The sequence below is a fragment of the Pinus tabuliformis genome, chromosome 4_2, assembly GCF_031772625.1.
Source record: "Pinus tabuliformis cultivar Carrire ecotype Pingquan chromosome 4_2, CPIR1, whole genome shotgun sequence".
In the NCBI taxonomy this organism is placed as follows: domain Eukaryota; kingdom Viridiplantae; phylum Streptophyta; class Pinopsida; order Pinales; family Pinaceae; genus Pinus; species Pinus tabuliformis.
Window position 1 is genome coordinate 485,081,306 of NC_142304.1, and position 17,028 is coordinate 485,098,333.

Sequence of the window (17,028 nt, forward strand, 5' to 3'; positions counted from 1 at the left end):
ATTCTAAAGTTCACAGTTGCCTTGTAATCCTTTTTACCTAGATCATCTGGAGTAGTGATTTGATCTTTTTGACTCATTAAACTTAAAATATCATTCGAGCACTTGTCCTTTCAAGCTCGTTTCCAATCGAAAGTGATAAAGTCATCTTTTCTTCTTTATCAACTCTTAAAACATGAAAGAGCGCCAGTTTATTTATGTGTCATAAAAAATTGTTGCCCACAATATTATAACATCCTATTAGTATTTTCTAGACCAAATCGTGAGTTTTCCCTAAAGTACATTTCAAATCCTTGAAATTTATCTCTCTTTTCCTGTTCACTAAGATAAGGTCATCATGGCTGAACCATCTGGTTCACCTAGTTCCTCTTCCTCTCCTCCATTTGAAAGATTGTTTGAGGAGCCTTTTCTTGAATTACTAGAGTCACTTGAGGTCCAAGGTGTTGAACTCGGAATCGTTATGAGAATTCAACCTTTGTCATCTCATCCTTCGCCTACTTCAGACATTGGGTCACCTACTGATGTTGGCCCAAAATCTCCGGATAATATCGTCCAAACTCCTGAGAGTTCTTCGACTACTGACGATCATCTTGGATTTGTTATATATCCTCTGAACCCTTTGTTTGACCCTATTGTGATATCACCGCAGTGTTCGTATAGTCCATACGATCAGCCGGCTGTTCCTTTGGAATTATCCCTGCATACATCTTTGGTTGTTCATCATCATTTGTTCCCAGCTATGGAACCCGAAGGCAATGCTCTAGTTACCTCTCCGAATCAATCATAAGTTTCTACTCCACACACTTTTGAAGAGGAAGAACATCAATTTCCTCCTGAAGGTTTCCCTTATATGGGGAGCATTACCATAACTGTGTATCGAGATTTTCCACCTAGTTATGTGACTTTAGCACAATTGGTCTCAGGTACACATAGTGCCTCATCACTTTATCACAACCCTGTCTAGGCATCTGGCGCCATGCCTACTACAGGTCCATTGATTGTGAACTCAACCTCCCAACAAGTCGTTACCTCAGTCCCAGTGCAACCCACCGTTCTGAACCCTCTTGTCTCGTTTATCCCAGTCACCTATCCAGTTCAGTCGACAATCTTGAAGAATGTTACTGGCAGTTCTTCAATCCCTCCATTAAGTGGACAAGCTATGCCACAGCCTAGGGGGAAGAATTTGAGTGTTTCTATGATGTCAGGCACAACCAATGTGAGTAGCTCACAAACTCACATGGTTGGGATGAACCAACCTTCTTCTGGTGTTATTGAAAACCATGCTGGTCTTGCTGGATCAAGCAATGTCCAGTACCAATAGGTCCAAAATCCCGTTGGTCCGTCAGGGTCAAGTAATTTCTAGTATCAGCAACCTTATGAGGTTCATCTTTAGTACCAAACTCCTTATGTTCCATATGGTTCTCAAGGAATGGTAAATACGCCTTGTGTCCTTCAGTCTGGATAGTATGTTCATCCTGGTCCATCCACTTTTTTGGGTGGCTATGGACAAATTTAGTTCAAAAATTTTCCGGGAACTATTCAAGTACCCTTGTAGCAATAAGGACATCCTCTGCAGCAACAAGGGAAACCTTTGTTATAGTAAGGGCCATCCAACAAATAGTAGGGGCAGATGATACCTCAACAAGGACAACTGCACCAATCACAGAGGCAACCCTCGCAACAATTGTAGCAAACCATGCAACAATGGATGAAGTATGCTCCACAAACCTCCTAGCCTATGTCTTCACAAGGCCAACCTCTGCAGCCAAAGAGATAGCCTTTGCATCCGCAAGGTCAATCCTTGCAGTAGCAGAGCTAACTCGGGGAACAGAAACCCTTATATACATATCAACAGGGTCAACCCTTGCAAGGACAAGACTAGGGTCAAGTCTTGCAGCAGCAGGCCCAAAATCCTAATGTCCTAGGGCAATAGGTACAGAATCCTTTTGTCCAAGGGTAGTAGGTTCAAAATCCCTATGTCCAAGGACAGCAAGTGCAGAATCCTTATGTCGAAGGACATCATGTCCAAAATCCTCTAGTTCAGGGAAGCAGCTTCAAAACCCATATGTGTAGGGACAACAGGTGCAATATCCATGTGTCCAAGGTCAACAGGCTCAACAGCCTCTTAACCCATATGTTGCTTATCAACAACCTATGGCCGGATATTTCCAAGGTGTTCAAGGTCAAAATCCCCCCTACGGCCAAGGTAACCTATAGTGGGGCTAGAATCAAATGCCATAAGGCCAAAACCCTCCACTATGGAGACAAAATTCTTACCAACAGGGATGGGCTTCTCTAGTTGGACTCACTTAATGACCTCCAATGCCTTTCAATACTCAATTTTTGTTGTTGGCCACACTAGAGTTGCCAGATGTGTCTCAACTCATGAATGATCCAATTCTGCGTTTGCCATACTGGCCTCCAGTTCCTTCCAAGATCCCAAGTGATTGTCCTAAGTTCAATGGAAAAGTGAAAGAAGATCCTCAAGCCTATGTGATGACATATCTCCTTTGGTGCTCTTCAAATTCCTATGTTGATGATTCTATTCATCTCCGTATTTTCCAACGAACACTTATAGGTGGTGCAGCCAAGTGGTACATCGAGCTCCCTCAAAGTACTTACCATGAATTCAATTGTTTAGCCATGGCTTTCCTCACGCATTTCAAGTTTCTAGTTCGCTATGAGACTGACACCTATTTTCTCACATCGCTTAAGCAAGATATTGGGATTCACATCTCCGATCACATCTACGAATGGAGAAGTTGACATCACCTGATCAAATTTGAGATTGTTGATCAGTTGCTCACCGAATGGTTTACCAAGTCATTCGTTGCTCCAATTCCTTGCGATATAGCTATGGGTGGATGCGTTACCAAAGAACAAGCCATTTCTCATGCCCAATACTTAGACCTTGTTTATTCTCTGTCTGGCACTTTGTATGAGTTATTACCTGATGCTCCATGGCCATCATCTGATCCCATGACATTGAAGTCACAGGCTACACCTCCTATTGATGGAGTAATTTGTTTAGTGTCCCAGGCCCCTACCAAATCTTCTTCCAAACAGAAGTCAGTCTCGAACACTGCTTCCAACAGTTCCTCCCAGAATCCACCTGGCCCTAGTAAAACCTCAAAGGTCCACACTGTCTAGTCTACCACAGCAGACAAATCCTCAAAAGGTAAGAAGAAAGGAAAAGGCAAGGGTAAAGCCAATGCCCCAAAACAGGGTCCTCCCAAGTCGTCTGCTAGTGATTCTTCACCATAGAAGCCTAAGTATTTGTGCCTCATTTGCAAGGAGGATCACTATAGTAAGGATTGTCCTCGATGGTCCAAAGTTATTTGTTTGCACAAATGGACCCCAACTGTCCTGAAAGATCTGTTTCCATCTCAGCAGACTCAAATGGTAGACCAACCTCACACATCTGCTTCCTCCAGATCTCAAGTGTTGATGATGAGTAAACCTATTAATGTGGCTACTAGATCAAGATATTATCAAACCCCTGCTCTGACAGTCAGGAGAGAGAAAGAGGCCACCCCTTCTTCTTTCACCCCGAGTTCTAGCCCTCTTCATATCAAGCGCCCTAACCCTGATTCCGTTATTCAACCACCTTATCAAGGTGTGCTAAGGAATTCCTCATACAATCCCAATGCTCAAGCTGCTCAACATTATAATATTGTTGAGGATTTGACTCAGGCACCTTCAGCTATGTCTGCTCTTGAGGTAATCCAAAGTTGTCCGTCTCAGCGGAAATACTTGTTGTCGGCTATTGGGGGTATTGATCCAACCAATTCCAATTTGATATGTTTTTATCTAGAGAACCATGTCCTGTAGCTGCCTCATCATATTTCCTTTCTCATTCAGGTAATCATCAATGAGAAAACCATTCATAGGACCGTCATCGATGAAGGTTCTTCTACCTGCATCATGTCAATCTCTTGCTGGAAGAAAATTGGTTCTCCTAATTTGAACCAATCCCCAAACACTTTGGAAGCTTTTGACGAGTGCGACTCATGACCCTTCAGTGTCTTACCTAACCTTCCAATTAATTTGAAGGGCAAGACAATACATCTCGAGGTAGAGATTGTTAACACCAATCTCAATTATAATCTTCTATTCGGACGGAGTTGGACCTATGCCATGCATCTTGTAGCCTCCTCCCTCTTCCGCATGATTCATTTTCCCCATCAAGGGAAGACCGTCACAGTTGACCAACTATCCTTCTTTTTTTCTTCCTCCATGGATGGCAATGTTCCATATGTCAAGAACACCGGTGCTCCTTATGAGAGTGTGGGGGCAGGTCTTTTTAAATATTCTGCCTTGATGAGAATTTTTCTTCTCCCACCTCCTCATGTTGCCTCTATCAAAATGATCTCAGTCAAATCTAATACTTGGGTCATACCTTCACCAGATCTTGTTGATACATGGGGTGAGGTTATGCCACTTAGTCTTGCCGAAATCAATTATGTGGAAATTGTTTCGGCCTCAAGTTTTGTATCCTCTAATTTTCCTGTTTCGAGGACCTCTCTCAAAATGTATTCTCAATCCCTGTGGCTTGGTGCTTCAAAATCTCCTGATCCCTTAGTCGAGACTTTTCTTGCTGACGAGAGTATCATGGAAGTAATGTCTTTGGAGGAAGCACCATGGAAAAAGACTCATTACTGTTCCTCGTTCCTGCATAGCCCAATGGTCATGTCTATGTGTCTTAAGAAGTTCTTTTCTATGCTACCTATTGACATGTCAACTTTTCTTGCCATTGTCAAGATCTTTCAACTGAGGGAACCTTTCTCCCCTCATGGATTCCGAATTTTTCTCCCTCCCTGAGTTTTTACAAATTTCCCATTATTGCAATGGGGTTGTCATCTGACTCGTAACCCTCCCTCACCTAGGGGGAATAGGGGCAAAGCCTTATATGATTTCTACTCTATCATTTGGCTGAGTCGATGCTTACTCATCAGGACAATGGTAAAACCCCGGTGTCCATCTATGTTGATTGATTACCCCAATTCCAGCATGGACTCTCTCAGAAAGTACTATGCTTAGGTCATCTTGCATGGTTACTTGTCTACATTAGTGTTTCATTCATTTTTGTGAAGTGTGGTTTGGTGTGTTAGTTTTCAAACAACTTTCCTATTTACTATGTTTTTCCCTGTTTTGTAGATTTCTATGACTGCTCACATCGGTTTCACTGATGGTTCTTGTTGTAGTACCCAGAATCTATCCTCCACGGCATGGGCCATTTATGACCCTCATGGTGAGTTGATTGATCTTCAAGGTATTTGTTTAGGTCTCACAACTAATAACATTGTTGAATACATCACATTCATCGAATTGTTTTTAGAAGCCATCACTCTTGACATCAGGAATTGGTTGTCAATCTGGATTCACAACTTGTTGTCCTTCTACTCAATCGGCAATATTCCATCAGAAACCCTTAGATATTGAGAATGTATCTATGCATTTTTTTACTGGAAAGAAATTTTGATTACATTACATATCATCATATTCCTAGACACATGAATACATTGACAGATGCATTATCTAATTATATGTTGGATAGACATTTACGAAACATGTGAAAAGATAAAACAAATTTTGTACCATGGTAAGCAAGAAAATGCAGAATCTATATATATATGTATGTATATATATATATATATATATATATATATATATATATATATATATATATATATATATATATATATATATATATATATATATATATATATATATATATATATATATATATATATGGTGATAATGTTTGATACATCAAAACCCCAAAAAATAATATGTGTGTTCAAATAACATCAGCGGCTCACAGGCCTCATATATCTGTGGCACGTAGGCCTAAAAAATGTGAATGTTGGACCTAGGAACTATTCAACATGGTGATCGTGGTAACATGAAACTGCTCATGCCACAGGAGTCAACAATCTGCGGATCAGGTCTGATACTTCCACCGTTTGCTTTTGGTACTGGCGTCAGATGTCTTCCACCCAGGCACACTTTGGGATACCACGAGTCGAACCCTCAAGGTTCCTCTCGATGTCCTCCTTGTTGTAACTCCATTCTTGATAAGGAGTGACATCAAACTGGTGAGCGACACGCCTGGCTATTAGGGACATCCCGGCAGGACGCTCTGGTCCAACATCTGCATTGATAAAACAAAATGTTATAAACACATATATATAAAAAACAATTGAAAAATAAAAAAATAAAAAATTGATTTTTTTACCTTCATAGTTCAAATCCTCCCCATCTGGTAGTGGCATGTCCGGATCTCCTTGGAAGTCGGTACTGCTATATAGCCAATCCTCCACTACGATCAGCTGTCATCGTAGGCATGAAAAGAAGGCAGGTCTGTAGGACATATGCTGGCCCCCAGTGATCCTAGGCATCAAACGACTCCAAGAGACCATCCGTGGGTCTCGTGACATCAGAGGATCTACCCTAGTCAGCTGGTATTGCAACAACGGAACCTATTACATGAAAAAGGTCCCTAGTATAGATCCGAAGCAAAATTGCTTTAGATTCCCTGCTTTAGCTTTTGTCAGCTGGCGTTTCATGTTGATCTTCATGGCTTCTGCTGAATTGAATATTGTCAATGCTATATAGTTGATAGCATATACAAATTTTGACTTGTTAGTCTCATGCTCTGGTTGGAACCTAGTCACTCTGTTGATAGTCAGTAATAGCACTCTCAGTGTCAAAGCTCACATAGTGGCAATCTCAATCTTGCTGCTCTTGGACTTGAGGGCTTCTAGGCAATGTTTGGAAAGTAGCATGGATATGCTTACCCCAATCGGTCATGACCCATATAGGTTGACTAGTTCCCCTCTACGAGATAGTCCTGTGATGAAATAGATGTCTGAAGTTTCTAACTCCAACTCCTCATCACCAATGATGAATATTTCCCGATTAATATCCCAGATACTAATAAGGTATTGAAGTAGCTCAGGTTGAGCCCGCATCCCTAGTGTGAGAAAGAACTTGAGGAGCCCATATTTCCTCAAGGTCTTTAAGCAATTTGGATCATTCATTGCTTGAGTGTCCACATATTTTTGCTCACGTTCTTTCTAGTCTACCATTTTTTACGACTCTTTCCTACAAAGACCATGTATTCAAGTAGATAATGATTTTTGGAAAGTAAAATATGAATTCAAATGGTGGATTTGAGAGGAAAATGGTTTTTTCCATTATTCACAATGTCAACACATTTTTTTTAAAAATAGTTGCGTCGATAGCACAGTTGGGCATTTTAACAACCCTCAACTAGCATGATTCCATGCCCGGAAATCATGCCAACCGAGGGAGATTTTTTGTTTTTCCGAAACCTCTCTCCGAAATCCAAAAAATGGATAAAAATAAGAATAAATAGTATGGAAATGGAGCTTAGGGACTTGGGTCTTATCTGCAACTAGTGGCTCGGTGAATGGCCTCCCAGATCTCCCGCAATCTGCTCCAGAAAAATTAGGGCAAAACTGGGTGAAAAGTTTTTCACGGCAAGGTAAAATGGTAAATGGTAAAAAATATTTACTTTTCTTTCCTTTTATTTAGTTTTTCATGAAACATTAGGGTTTTAAAGTATTTTTTACCTATTTTACCTCAATAATTGGATAGTGCACTTCACTTTTTTGTACAGTAACAGGTGATGGATGTTCAACGATGGTGCCGAGTCTCATTTCAACTCTTTTATGGACTCATAAAACTCAAATGAAAAGATTGCCGAGTATTTTTCCCTTTTAACTCATAAAAGAGAATAAAATGGGGGGTCTGCTTTCAAGCTCTTTTGTGGTCCTTTAAACACGAGAAGATAACTGAGCCCTTGTCATTTCAAACTCATTAACAGATGCGAAATGTCATGCACCTAGTATACATCTACCCCTTTTATGGGCTAGGATGCACTATTTACGAAAATGGTACTCCTTGACTAAAATGGTCAAGTGGTTCTCTCAAGTATCATTTTCTACCTTTTCGAGTTCGAGAGACACAAATGTATGAAAAGGGACCATGTGGAGTTTTATTTTCTTTGTCTTTTTCAAACTCTTTAAACATGAAAAAGATATTGAGTTGCACCTTTGTCTGACTCGTTAAAATATTAAATGACATCGGATTCGTCGCCATGACGAACATGAACTTCTCCTTCCTAGGGCTCATTAAAATTACTAGATTGGATTCATCCAAAGGATGAACTTACAGTGCAAGCATATGCTGTCCCCTTCAAGATTGCAATTAAAAAATAATTGGGTTACCTGCCAGGAATGGTTGGGGAAAATTTGGAAATCTAACTAGTTGTGTCGGCAGCTCACTCTTGAACATGCAACTTTCTGCTTCGTGTCGGGATGGGATATCCTCCTTTTTATGGTTGACCTTCCTAGGTTGGGCCATTCATTTTTCCTTCCATTTGATCTCTACCACATCATCATGACCACCGATCCTATGGATCCAAAAGCTGCCAAAATTCTAATCGTGTCACTGATATGTTCAAGAGTGTCCTTCTACAGTTATGCTTACCCCTAATTCTCTGTATCATCCAAAATCATTTTTCATCCCTTTGTCTCATGTCGATGATGTGGGATACATCAAGTCCCTCCTTCAACATGGTCACTTCCTGTCGACTTGAACTCATTATCCATGAAGTTCATCGAGACACTCCCTTCCAATACCTTAGAGCTTGCATGCCCTAATGGCAAGTTCATACTCGACGACAAGTTCACATCATTGGTTTCCAATTGGGTGATTTCACGGGTGTTTGACTACAATTCCTTTATTCACATTCCATGAATTGTGTTGATAGTACCTTGAGGACCATTGTCATTATTGTTGGACCTCAGAATTACTCTCTCTTTGACAACTTTTCTCATTTCTTTCTCTTGTTTTCCATAAAAGACAGATCCCCATCGCTGATAAATGATAGATTTTGTCTCAAGAAAGAAATTAAATGATTGACATGTTATACTTTTATGTTTTTGCTATTTGAAATATTTTTTTTTAAATTAGCTACGGAACACAGCCTATTCTGCAGCTAACCATGTGTTCCGTAGGTACTTCCATGGTTGAACAAGTTACAGGTGTCAAATGAAGAAACCAGCCACATGGGCATCTTTGGAATTGTCTCGACATGGATCCTATCCTAGTAAACCAGCCTAGATTGACAAGAAAGCCATCTCAAGACCACCATCAAAGGAGTCAAACAAAGAAACCCAAAAGCAATAGGACTCTTTGTCCACTCTTCGTGGTTAATTAATAAAATCTGATAGTTTTGTTGCGGCATTCTCTCGGATTAGCCATAGGTGTTAACAGTTTTATGCAACCAACTTGCTTGAATTAAAGTCACTTGTAGCTGATCAACCATTTACGTAGATCTGTTGTAAAATGTGTAGACAACTTGTAGCTAATTTTTCTCAAAAGACAATTATGAATTTTTTCTTTAAATACCAGTTGTACAGAACTGAGAGAAGTTCGAATTTTTGGATGTATTAAGCTCATACTTATAGCTTTGTAATTTTGGAACTTTTTTTCCTATTAATAATATGAAGCCATGTTTTGACCAATGATCATTTGAAAGAATATCTTCAGCTAATTAGCAGCTCAACTCAGTCAGTTGCACAAGGCCCCTGCACTGAAGGAGGTTTTTTTTTTTTACTCTTCAGTTTAGTTTCACTATTTAATTTTAGCATTATTTGTAGTTTAGGTTGATTCCCTATAGTTTGTTTCCTTTTAATTTTGATCAATAGCATAATGTTAGAATTCGATGGTGCAGTCTTGTTTCTTCAATCTATTTCATAAAGGAAACAACTTTGTTTCTAAATAGGGTAAGGTTGAAAAGTAAAAGGATGCATCGTTGATTAGTTTACTTACTGTTTGTTTCCTCTGTTATTTATTTCCTAGTTCATATTGCCAATGCACTGTGTGAATAACAGTTTTTGGTCAACATTCCAAGCCGATATCCATCCTAAACTAAATGGTTAAACATTCACCTCACACAAGGATTGAAATCAATTAGTTACTCTCTGCATATTTGATTTAGTTCTTTGGACTATAAAGTACACTAAGTTGCTTGTATTCCATCTCAACAAAGTTATCTTTAAAAATTGAAGGCTTGGACAAATAAAAGTGTTTTATTCAGTTTCATTCTCTATAATTTTTTCGATTGGCCTTACAAATTTCACCTTCTAATTCTTGACTTAGGATCAATGAAAAAATCAAATAGACGCTCTGTTTTCCTTCTTTTAAATTAGATTTTAACTAGTTTTGGAGCTCTTGGTTCACCTTTAAGAAATTTAGATTCAGTTTCTCATAGTTCAAATTGTACATCATTAGGGATCAAAGAACATAAACCCCAAAAACAATATAAAATACAAAACAACGAAGTAAGAAGGGTTAACTAGCACATACAGTGCACTACCCTTCATCAACTTATGAGCCTCAGTTGATAATTTATGCAAAGAAATTTAGGATACTAAATTGACTAAACATTTTGGTGCCATTTCCAGGGAAGTGTAACTAGGTAACTTTATCTCTTACATTTTAAAAAAAATGATATGCATAGAGAAAGAGACTCTAGGGGTAGATTTATAGCTAGAGGCAAGAGTTCAATTCCTACAACACCACCTACTCCACCAAGAGCAAGAAGAGATACACCTCCATCCCAAACTCATACTCCCAACCATAGAACTCCTAAAATTCCAGGGGCAGAAATCCAATCAAAATAATCTCCTACTTCATTTACCAAGTCAGTCCCAGAGGAGAAAAATCTTGAATCTCCAACAACAGTAGTAGCCTTTTTTACCTCTATAGGGGAGTAAATTTTAGTTGAAGAATTAGGAATACCTGGTGAGGAAGAAGTAGAACTTCTCTCTCATATCCCATTAATAGAAGAACCAAAGGAGGAGAAAGTAACCTTATAGGTTGAATCCTATACTGACCCTGAAGAAACTATAATGGCAGAAGAAGGAGAGGATGGATAATTCACATTGTTTGGAGGAGGGGGTAGAGGATGAGGTAGAGGAAATAATAGAGGAGGGGGTAGAGGAAGAGGTAGAGGAAATAATGGAGGAGGCAAAGGAAATAGGGAAATAGATAATTCTTTTGGATTCCCTATAGTGGATGAAGAAACAAATGCCACAATGAAAAATATCTCACCTTCTATCCTCCCAAACTTCCATGGGCTAAAAAGTGAGGATCTTGAAACATTTTTACTTGAGTTTGAAGTCTTGTATAGAACCTATGATTATCTATAAGACTCTCAAAAACTTAAGTTGTTCCCTTCAACACTGAAAGGAGCTGCTTTGAAGTGGTTCATTAGGTTAGTCACTTAGTCCATTAGAACATGGAATGACATGAAAAAAGTGTTTTTGGATAGGTATTTGGATTATTGCATGCCTACCAATCACAAAGATGAAGTGTTCAAAATGATGCAAAGAGAGGATGAAAATTTAGAGGATTTGATTAAGAGATTCAAGTATAATTTGAAAAGAGCAAAGATGGACAATTTAGATGAAGATACCTTAAAATCTCTTTAATTAAAATCCAATAGAGATGAGTGGATAGATATCCTTAACATGATGGGGAAGGGAGATATCTCTCAACTCCCATTAAATGATATAGGAGTCTAATTATGTGTTCATCTCTCAAGAGGGAAATCTAAAACTGGGAAAGGTCCAAGAGATCCTTTTCTTGTTAGAGTAAATAAGTCTGCAACTGGATCAGTGAGTAGGGTAGAAATTGGTAATATACTTGATGAATTCAATACAGATATTCTATGGAGTCTTAGTGAGAAAATAGACACCCTTAAGTTGAAAAACAAGAAGAAAACCGAGGCTGATGCTTTAGCTATTTTCTGTCCAAAATGCAAAAAAAAACATGCTCTAAGATAATGCCCTTTAGATGCAAAAATTATAGAGACTTGTATGATTTTCTCAGATAATCATGAAACCAAGGGTTGTCCTTCGATTCTAGGTCTTAAGGTTGTTTTTCAAGAAGAAACAGTTCCAAATTCAGCAGAAACTCTTTTCTTTGTCTCTAGAAAACCTTGGCAGGGACCACAAAATTAGGGATTTAACAATCAAATGTATCTTCAACCCCCACCAAATTGGAATTCTTGGTAGCAACCTTGGCCTCAACCTTAATCCCAATCTCAACCTTGGGCACAAGGAGTAAAAGATCCTTATGGGAGATTTTCTCAATATTATCAATATCCTCCATCATATCAGAATTATCCTCCCCCACAAATTCCACAACAAAATCAGTAGCCACAACTTCAAAATAATAACCCTCAACTTTCATTACCATTTCCACAACAAAACCAAAGTCCTCAACTCTTACTGCCATTTCAACAGAGACCAAATCAGCTACTTGCCCAACCATTACCAAACCCCAACAATAAAAATCCTTAGAATACTTACATGGTGGAAGGACAACAATTTCCAACTTATATGATCACTCCTCTAGATCTCAATGATGTTCAACTAAGATCTGGTAGGATATTATAAAAGGAAAGACCTTCTGTAGTTATTTAGGAACAAGACAATTTTGAGGAATATTCTCTACATCCCAAAAAAAATTTTGAAGGAACATCTCTCCGAAACCAAAATATTGAAAATGAAAAATAGAAAGAACCAGTGAACTCAAATCCTATCATTGAGAAGCCAGTATCTACTTCTACACCTCCTTTTCTTAAAAGATTACAAGTTGATAGAGGAGTAGAAAAGCAAATCATGTTGCATAATTATGATTTTCTAGATGAATTAAAAAATGTTTGTATCAAAATTCCTTTGTTGCAATCCATTAAGGAAATTCCAATCCTAGCTAAAACAATAAAGGAGTTGATCATAAAGAAACCAAGAAGAAAAGCAAAAGAAACAAAAAGAATTCACCTGGTAGGAAAAATAACATATATAATGATGGGGAAAATGGCCATACAAAAATATGTAGATCCAAGAAGTTCAATTGTGAAAACACATATCAATGGAGTTGAAATTCCAAATACATTGATTGATTTAGGGGCAGCAATAAACATCATGAGCAAACAAACCATGGAACAACTCAAGCTTCCTAATCTTCTTTACACCCCTAAATTACTGCAATTAGTGGATAGATCTGTAATCAAACCAGATGGAGCATTAGAAGATATTTTAGTATCCTTATATTCTTGGGAATATCTTGTTGATTTTATGATCTTAACCCCCAAGAACAATCTAGGAGGACATCCACTCATATTAGGAAGACCTTGGCTGGCCATAGCTAATGCTTTCATTAGCTGTAGATCTGGTGATATGTATATTTCTGACAGGAATTCAACAAAGAAATTCACTCTATATCCTCCAGCAAGAACAATCACAGAAATAGATGACAAAGAATGGATTGTTGATGAAAATGACATTCAGCCTCTCTTTACTATTTTAGATATTAGTGAAGATAGTCAAATCTTAAATATAACGGAAAATTTTGAATCATCTCCAGAGTATGAACATGATCAATTTCAAGAAAAATCCAATATCGAATATTTGTCATCTAGGCGAATGTCTCTTTATTCTATGGAAGAATTTGGTAGCTCTACAATTGAAATCTTTCCAGGGAGAACATTGAACATAAACAATAAGTTGGAGAAAATACAACAAGAAAAGCTAATTAAGACATTACAACAACATTCTGCTGCATATGCATGGGAATATACTAACATGAAAGGAATTAGTCCTAAGACTTGTATACGTCACATCTACATTGAGGAAAATTGTAGACCTATCAGACAACCTCAGAGAAGGATGAATCCAAATCTTAGGGAAATTGTGAAAGAAGAGCTACAAAAACTACTGAATGTAAACTTCATTTACCCAATTTCAGATAGCCAATGGGTTTCCCTTTTAGTTATTGTTCCTAAAAAGAATGGTAAATTGAGGGTGTGCATTGATTACATTGAATTGAATAAAGCTACCCTTAAATATCATTTTCCTTTACCCTTTATAGATCAAGTGTTAAATACATTAGCAGGTAAGAAGTATTTCTTATTCTTGGATGGTTTTAGTGGTTATAATCAGATTCAGGCGGCACCTAAAGATCAAGATAAAGCCACATTTACTTGTCCATGGGGAACCTATGCCTACCGAGTACTTCCTTTTCGGTTATGTAATGCACCTGCAACATTCCAAAGAGCAGTAATAGGAATTTTTTCTGATCTAATACATGATTATGTAGAGGTATATATGGATGAATTTACAGTCTATGGGAATACATTTGAAGAAGCCTTGGAAAATTTGGAAAAAGTTCTTAAAATATGTAAGGAAGCAAACCTTTCACTAAGCCATAAAAAATGTTTTATGATGTTTACAAAAGGTATTGTTTTAGGGCATCACATTTCAGGAGATGGGATTAAAGTTGATAAATCTAAAGTTGAAGTCATCTCTAAATTATCAATTCCAAATTGACAAAAAGATGTTCGAAGTTTTCTAAGATTCACGGGATACTATAGACAATTTATAGAAAATTTGGCTAAAATAGCATCCCCACTCTTCAAATTACTCACTAAGGATCGTGAATTCAATTGGAATCCTAACTACCAGTTAGGATTTGAGACTTTAAAAACAAAAATTTCTGGAGCACCCATCTTGATAGGTCGAAATTGGAAATTACCTTTTCACATTTCAACAGATGCTTCATATACAACTCTTTGAGCTGTATTGGGACAAAAATACTTGATTCCCTATGCCATCTACTATACAAGTAAGAAGTTGACTCCCACTAAGTTGAACTATACTGTAATTGAAAATGAATTTTTAGCTGTTGTTCATGCAATCAACAAGTTCAGACATTATATAACAAGCTATGAAACCTTTGTTCATACATATCACTTTGCAATTAGATATTTAATGAATAAACCTATTACTAATGGCAGAGTTACAATATGGATTTTACTCTTGCAATAATTCAATATTACTGTGCTAGATAGACCTGGAAAACAAAACACAATTGTTGATCTCCTATCCAGAATTCAAAATATCAAAGATGAAACTCTGGTTGAAGATAATTTTCCTGATGAATATCTTTTTGTAGTGAATACTCAAACTCCCTGGTTTGCAGATATTGCTAATTACTTAGTCATAGGGAAATTACCTTCACATTTGTTTCCTAGAGAAAAAAGAAAAATCATTGAGATAAGTTCAAGATACTTATGGATCACTAATGAATTGTATAAAATAGGCTCAGATCTTATGATCAAAAGATGTATTAGGGAATATGAAATGTCTGAGATTATTAAGGCATCTCATGATGAAATGTGTGGTGGACACTTTAACAAGAGGACAACCTATAAAATCCTTTCTTGAGGATATTATTGGCCATCGATCTTCAAAAATGCCAAAGAATATGTTAGGAGGTGTCACAGCTGCCAAATGGTAGGGAAACCTGCTCCTTCAAATGAAATGCCACTACAAATTTAGGTACTCATTGAACCTTTTGAAAAATGGGGCTTAGATTCTGTTGGGCCAATTAATCCTTCATCTAAGCAAAAGAAGTATATATTGGTATGCACTGATTATGTCACTAAATGGGTAGAGGCCAAAGCATTACCTTTTTCTAATGAAAAATCTGTAGTTAATTTTATTTTTTGAGGACATCTTCACTCATTTTGGTATTCCAAGAGAAATTGTGACAGATCAGGGATCTCAATTTACATCTAAAATGGTGAAGGGTCTTGTGAAAGATTACAAGATCAAACATAGGAAATCTACTCCCTATCATCCACAAGCAAATGGTCAAGTTGAATCTACAAATAAGGTGATTGAAGGAATTCTCACTAAGACTATGCATCTACATAGAAGAGATTGGGCAGAAAGGCTTCTTGAAGCCTTATGGGCCTATACAACTACATGGAGGAACACAACGGGACATACGCCCTATGAATTTGTTTATGGGAAACAAGCCCGGTTCCCTATAGAGTTTCAAATCAAAACCTTTAAGATGATAGTCCAATTGGGATTGGATTTATCAGAGGCACAGAAACAAAGATTGGAGCAACTCAATGAACTTGATGAAATTAGGCAAGATGCAGTTCAAAGAACCAGTATAGTCCAACAACAGAGGACTAAATGGCATGATAAATATATTAAGGAGAAGAAGTTTTAAGCATGAGATTGGGCACTGTTGTTCGATTCAAAGTTCAAAGATTTTCAAGGGAAGTTTCAAACTCATTGGCTTGGGCCATATGAGATTGAATAAGTCTTTAATAACGGGGCAGTAAAGATAAGGACAATAGATTAAAGAAAAATACCTCTTCTTGTGAATGGTCATCAGTTGAAGATATATCAAAAACCATTTTCAAGAGAGGAGTTCATTAAGATTTTCCAGGATAACTATGAAATGAAGCTAGTGAAGAAGAATTCTTCTTCTCCACTAACTTAGTCTTTATTTTCTTGATATATATATATATATATATATATATATATAATTAAAAAAAGTGTATGAGGTTGAAAACCAATCATTGATTAGCATCCTTATACAGAAAATACAGGGTGAAAATCAGAGATTTCTGACATCCTATATTTACCATTTCATTTTTGTAATAAGTAGTGACAAAAAGATACATTCATTTATAGTTTAGAGTCCGCAAATTCATCATCTCATTCCATCTCATTCCGTCTTCATTTTTTCCTACAGTTCTACTTTATCTCACTGTCATATTTCATTTACATTTTATTTTCTTACAGTTTTACCCCATTTCACCCTATTTTTTATTTTATCTTACATCTCATTCCATCTCACTGTCATAACTCATTTCCATTTTATTTTTACATCCATATTTCATAAGCCATACTTCACTTTTCCTTCTTTTCACATTCTGTAGTAGATCCCATTCCGCAGCTAATCTGATTCTGCAGCTACAACTTAATTATCAGCTCTGGCACAATTGTACAGCTTACAAATAAATTATGAATGCAGGGAAATTGAAGAATCAAGTTTTGGAGATCAACCATGCTCAAATTACCTACATATTAGCACCAAAAGAATTATCAAGCAAAAGGTTTAGTTCTA

The 17,028-nt window shown here is 37.4% G+C and overlaps 1 pseudogene; it reads left to right on the forward strand.

Annotated features, from left to right (window-relative positions):
* Positions 1 to 2,853: 2,853 nt before the first annotated feature.
* LOC149170073 (subtilisin-like protease SBT2.3 pseudogene) overlaps positions 2,854 to 17,028 on the forward strand; it is a 57,546-nt pseudogene continuing 43,371 nt past the window's right edge.